Raw genomic sequence first — 5,023 nt, forward strand, 5'->3', positions numbered from 1 at the left:
ACTGTTAGATATTGGTATATCCTGCTTTCCGCCACCGCGCCCGGCCACTTAGTTCTTGAAATTGCCGAATGCGGCGGCAGGGAGGCGGGCGGGGCGGGCTGCAGGCGGGGTCCGGCTCTGGGGCCAGTCTGGGCCACGGTCGGGACCCAGTCGAGGGCCGGACTGGTCAGGATTCAGGCGGGATCCGGCATCCGAGTCCTGCTGGGCCGGCCTGGGGCAGGATCTGGCTCTGGCTGCGGGTCCTGGCCCGGGTCAGGGTTGGGCCTCCGATCCAGCCCGCCCCCGGGCAGGGTTCAATCCTGCCCTTGCCGAAGTCCGTGGGGCTGGCCTTGGTGGAAGACGCGGAGGGCTCTGTGTCAGGGAAGGGGCTCTGAAGACCACGTGGGGGCGCTCGAAGGGGCCTGGGGCCACCCTCCTCTCTGGGTCAAAGGTCATCGCAACGGCGGGGAGAACTTCCTTTTCCTTGGCTCCCCCCACTCACTTCCTGATAACCCGGTAGCGTCTCCCGCTGGCGTCGGGGCTGGGGGGAGGCCTAGCAACCTTAGGCAACTTCCCAAAGATGTGCGCAGGTTCGGGGCGGGGTGCGGCGCCCCGGAGGTGGCGGTCTCTGCGACAGCGGAAGTGTAAGAGTGGACCTGCAGGCCGGTCGCGAGGAGGTGGAGCGGGCGGCCCCCGCCGTGTGCCTGGGATCGGCATGCTGTGGCAGGAGGGCAGCCGCGTGTCAGGTGACCAGCGCCATGTCCAGCCAGGTTTTGGGCATTGAGCCTCTGTACGTCATGGCAGAGCCGGCCAGGCCTGACAGTCCAGAGGTTTCCTCGGAGACGGAGACCCGAGCCTCCTGTGGCCCTGGCCCCTGTCCAGCTCCCACCCACTGCCTCCCAGGCCACAAGGAAGAGGAGGATGGGGAGGGGGCTGGGCCTGGCGAGCAGGGCGGTGGGAAGCTGGTGCTCAGCTCCCTGCCCAAGCGCCTCTGCCTGGTCTGTGGGGATGTGGCCTCCGGCTACCACAACCGTGTGTCATCCTGTGAGGACTGCAAAGCCTTCTTCAAGAGGACCATCCAGGGGAGCATCAAGTACAGCTGTCCGGCCTCCAACGAGTGTGAGATCACCAAGCGGAGTCGCAAGGCCTGTCAGGCCTGCCGCTTCACCAAGTGCCTGCGGGGATGCGCCTGGACCGCACCCGGGGTGGGCGGCAGAAGTACAAGCGGCGCCAGAGGTGGACCCGCTGCACTTCCCAGGCCCCTTCCCTGCTGGGCCCCTGGCAGTCGCTGGAGGCCCCCGGAAGACAGGCCCAGTGAATGCACTGGTGTCTCATCTGCTGGTGGTTGAGCCTGAGAAGCTCTATGCCATGCCCGACCTCGTGGGCCCTGATGGGCACCTTCCAGCCGTGGCTACCCTCTGTGACCTCTTTGACCGAGAGATCGTGGTCACCATCAGCTGGGCCAAGAGCATCCCAGGCTTCTCATCGCTGCCGCTGTCTGACCAGATGTCAGTACTGCAGAGCGTGTGGATGGAGGTGCTGGTGCCGGGCGTGGCCCAGCGCTTACTGCCACTGCTGGATGAGCTGGCCTTCACTGAGGACTGAGTCCTGGATGAAGAGGGGGGCACGAGCAATTGGCTTAGGGGAACGGGGGTTTGCCCTGCTGCAACTGGTGCGGCGGCTGCAGGCCCTGCGGCTGGAGCGAGGGGAGTACGTTCTACTGAAGGCCCTGGCCCTTGCCGATTCAGACTCTGTGCACATCGAAGATGCCGAGGCTGTGGAGCAGCTGCCAGAAGCTCCGCACGAGGCCCTGCTGGAGTACGAAGCCGGCTGGGCTGGCACCGGAGGGGGTGCTGAGGCTGAGCGGCGGCGACCAGGCAGGCTGCTGCTCACGCTACCGCTCCTCCACCAGACAGCGGGCAAAGTGCTGGCCCATTTCTATGGGGTGAAGCTGGAGGGCAAGGTGCCCATGCACAAGCTGTTCTTGGAGATGCTCGAGGCCATGATGGACTGAGGCAAGGGGTGGGACTGGTGGGGGTTCTGGCAGGACCTGCCTAGCATGGGGTCAGCCCCAAGGGCTGGGGCGGATTTGGGGTCTGGGCAGTGCCACAGCCTGCTGGCAGGGCCAGGGCAATGCCATCAGCCCCTGGGAGCAGGCCCCATACCCTCCCCTCCCCCCTCCTAGGGGGTGTCAGAAGCTGGGAACGTGTGTCCAGGCTCTGGGCACAGTGCTGCCCCTTGCAAGCCATAGCGTGCCCCCAGAGTGTAGGGGGCCTTGCGGAAGCCATAGGGGGCTGCAGGGGATGTGTGGGAGGCAGAAGCCTATCTCAGGGAGGGAAGGAGATGCAGGCCACAGTCTCCCAGTGGGTGATGCTTTTGCTGCTGCTTAATCCTACCCCCTCTTCAGAGCAGAGTGGGACTTGGAGAGCAAAGGCCCATGCCCCCTTTGCTCCTCCTCTCATCATTTGCATTGGGCATTAGTGCCCCCCCTTGAAGCAATAACTCCAAGCAGGCTCCAGCCCCTGGACCCCTGGGGTGGCCAGGGCTTCCCCATCAGCTCCCACCCAGCCTCCTCGGGGGTAGGAGAGCACTGCCTCTATGCCCTGCAGAGCAGTAACACTATATTTTTGGGTTTGGCCAGGGAGGTGCAGAGACATGGGGCAAGCCAGGGCCCAGAGCCCTTGGCTGTACAGAGACTCTATTTTAATGTATATTTGCTGCAAAGAGAAACCGCTTTTGGTTTTGAACCTTTAATGAGAAAAAATATATATACTATCAAGCTCAAAAAAAAAAAACAAAAAACTGTGGAATGCGTGATTGACAATATATTTTTTATTTTTATTTTTTCAAGTAATACCAGTATTGTTTAACTATAGCCAGCACTGACTAAAATTTTTATATTTTCAGAGTTGAAGTCAGTGAAGACATTCATGATTTAAACACCAGATCCTGAAAGGCATTAAATCTACTTTGAAATGAATCTGCAATCAGTATTTCAAAGCTTTTCTGGTAATTTTAGTGATCTTATTTGACTAGACTTTTTCAGAAGTACTAAATAAGGAATTTTAACAGGTTTTTATTAATGCACAGATAAATAGAAGTATAGTGAGGTCTATAGCCATTTTATTAAAATAGCTTAAAAGTTTGTAAAAAAAATGAATCTTTGTAATTACTTAAATGTTAGTTAAGAACCCATCAAGCTTATATTTGCTGGACTTACAACTTATTTTAAATGCATTTATCTTTTTTGACACTATTCAGTGGGAATGTGTAAGCTAGCTAATTCTTGTTTTCTGATTTAAAGCACTTTTAAGTCTTATCCTGCTCCCTAAAAACAAAAGGTTTTGATCACAAGGGGAAATGTAAGAATGTTAACCCTGTTTTTCAGAAGGGCTACTGTTAATTGCACATAAACACGAAACGTGTTTTCCCACTGTCTCACAGAATGCAATATTTCATGGGAGAAACCTGACCAAAATTAGCACTATCGACAACTCTAACAGATTCCAGACAAAATTCAAACTTAATAGTGGTAAAGAAACAGGTTGTTCACTTGTCGTGGTGCAACAATTCTTAAGACTTCTGTTTGAAATTGCTCAATGACTAGAAAAAGACGTAGTAGTTTACCAAAATTGTTCTCCCACCATATGAAAGTAAACAATTCATGCCTTTATAGGGTCAGGCCTACAGTGAATAGGTATGGCGGCTCACAGAATTTTAAAATAGAGTGAAAGGGAAGTGGTGTACATTCTGGGGGCATTAGGGTAGGGAGATGAATCAAAAAATGCCCTTAGTAATACTTTATATTTAATACTGCAGAAGCTTTACAAATAGAAACCATGTAGTTACCTACCCTAGTTCTTTTGTCATAAAAACAGTCACTTGCTTGGTTGGATTGTAGCTATTACTTATACAGCAACACTTCTTCAATTAGCAGTCTAGACATTTTATAAACAGAAATCTTGGACCAATTGATAATATTTCTGACTGTATTAATATTTTAGTGCTATAAAATACTATGTGAATCTCTTAAAAATCTGACATTTTACAGTCTGTATTAGACACACTGTTTTTATAGTGTTTTACTTCTGCCTTAAGATTTAGGTTTTTTAAGTGTATTTTTGCCCTGAATTAAGTGTTAATTTGGTAGAAACTCTGCTTTTAAAAATCATCATTTACTGGGTTCTAATAAATTAAAAATTAAACTTGAAAAAAGAAAGAATAACACTATTTCTCAGGTAGAGAAACATTCCATCTTTCCAAGATGTCCTTCCTTAGTGTTCTGACGGTATAATAGTTGAATATTTTAATATTCCAGCCTGTCATTGGCCTGGATCCTGCTTACGAACATGGTGGTTGTTATAAGGAAAACTTGGGACTGTAACATCCCCCCAAACTGGGAAGGCGTCGAGAGACCAAAGAATAATTTGGGCAAGTCCAGCTTGATGAATATATGAGTTTACTAGGACTTACATACTGGACATTCCTGAGCAGCTCTAGAGTCACCCTGCCTCCCATCTCTAAGCTGCCTTTCAGCTAATGTTCTGACCGTTTGCCTACTCTGTGTGCATGATGACAGTGTTTTCTTTGACATGTTCTCAGGTATGCCCTGGGATGTTTGGGTTCTCAGGGATCCCTGCTCCTCAGCTGGGCACCAGGGCCTTGGCTCCCTGCCCAGCCTTCAGGATCCAAGCAACACACATACACTCTTAAGTAACCTGGTGGGGGACACATCACACTACAGTTGTCGATATTGCTAGTTTTGGTCAGGTTTCCCTATGAAATGTTGCATTCTGTGAGACAGTGGGAGGTAAGTACTACCAATTACAGAATCCAGAGGTTCAGATTAGCTACTAATTTGGGTTAGAACATTAATAATCAACTACCATTTACAGTGTATCTCTATGCTATTACATAAAGATATACTGGTTCCTGCCCTTAGGCAGCTTACTGCCTAGAAGAGGAGATAGCATTTATAAAAAAACTTACTGAAGTGACTTAGTGATTGTTCAGGAGATGGGAAGAACATTCAAGGAATATATTT

The 5,023-nt window shown here is 51.0% G+C and overlaps 1 pseudogene; it reads left to right on the plus strand.

Annotated features, from left to right (window-relative positions):
- The first annotated feature begins 343 nt into the window (after nt 1–343).
- On the plus strand, nt 344–2,616 carry LOC129011390 (steroid hormone receptor ERR1-like; annotated as a pseudogene).
- Nucleotides 2,617–5,023: the final 2,407 nt, after the last annotated feature.

This window comes from Pongo pygmaeus, chromosome 14, assembly GCF_028885625.2.
Source record: "Pongo pygmaeus isolate AG05252 chromosome 14, NHGRI_mPonPyg2-v2.0_pri, whole genome shotgun sequence".
In the NCBI taxonomy this organism is placed as follows: Eukaryota; Metazoa; Chordata; class Mammalia; order Primates; family Hominidae; genus Pongo; species Pongo pygmaeus.